Below are 711 nucleotides of genomic sequence, written 5' to 3' on the forward strand. Positions count from 1 at the left end.
ATAGATCAAAATACTGCCGTAGTAGTGTTTTTCATGAGGAATTATCATTTTTAAACACTTAAAAGCTTAAAAAAGCTAATTTTGCATGGTATAGGCTCTTTAAGCTCTAATTATTTGATAGCATTTCTTTTCATTATTGTTTTGAAAAAAAATCTTTTTTATTAGCTAAACCATAAAAAACTTTGAACAAGTATTTTATTTTTACATTAGGTTATTACAGTTTTGACTTAAAGTTTAATTAAAACTTTGATTTTTCTTCATTAGTTTTTGAGTGAAACAATTAATAAAAACCTACACTCATTACCTTGATATATTGATACATTTCATAAAGGTTTATGATTTCTAATATGGATTTTTTTTCAGATTTATCAATCATTTAGACAGCTTCAGAGTCAACCATAGATAGATTGCTTTCATTAGCTGTGCAAGGTTTTTACTCTCCTGTTTAGCACTTCATTCAGTAAGTCACAAGGCTGGAGGCTTTTTTCAAGGAAAAAGAGAAGAGGACTAAAAATGAGAGTGGAATTGAAATTCAGCCTTGAGAAAGCTTTGTCCTTCAATGTAACATTACTTTAAATAACAAAGGGAAAAGAGTACGATGAATCAAGAGGGGACCTGCATTCACCTGTAAACAGTCATTTAGTTTACAATAACAGAGTAAGAAGAAGTACTTTAGACACCAGTTGACAGGGGTTTAGAAAAGAGGCAACT

This window comes from Oryzias melastigma, linkage group LG7 (genome assembly GCF_002922805.2).
Source record: "Oryzias melastigma strain HK-1 linkage group LG7, ASM292280v2, whole genome shotgun sequence".
In the NCBI taxonomy this organism is placed as follows: domain Eukaryota; kingdom Metazoa; phylum Chordata; class Actinopteri; order Beloniformes; family Adrianichthyidae; genus Oryzias; species Oryzias melastigma.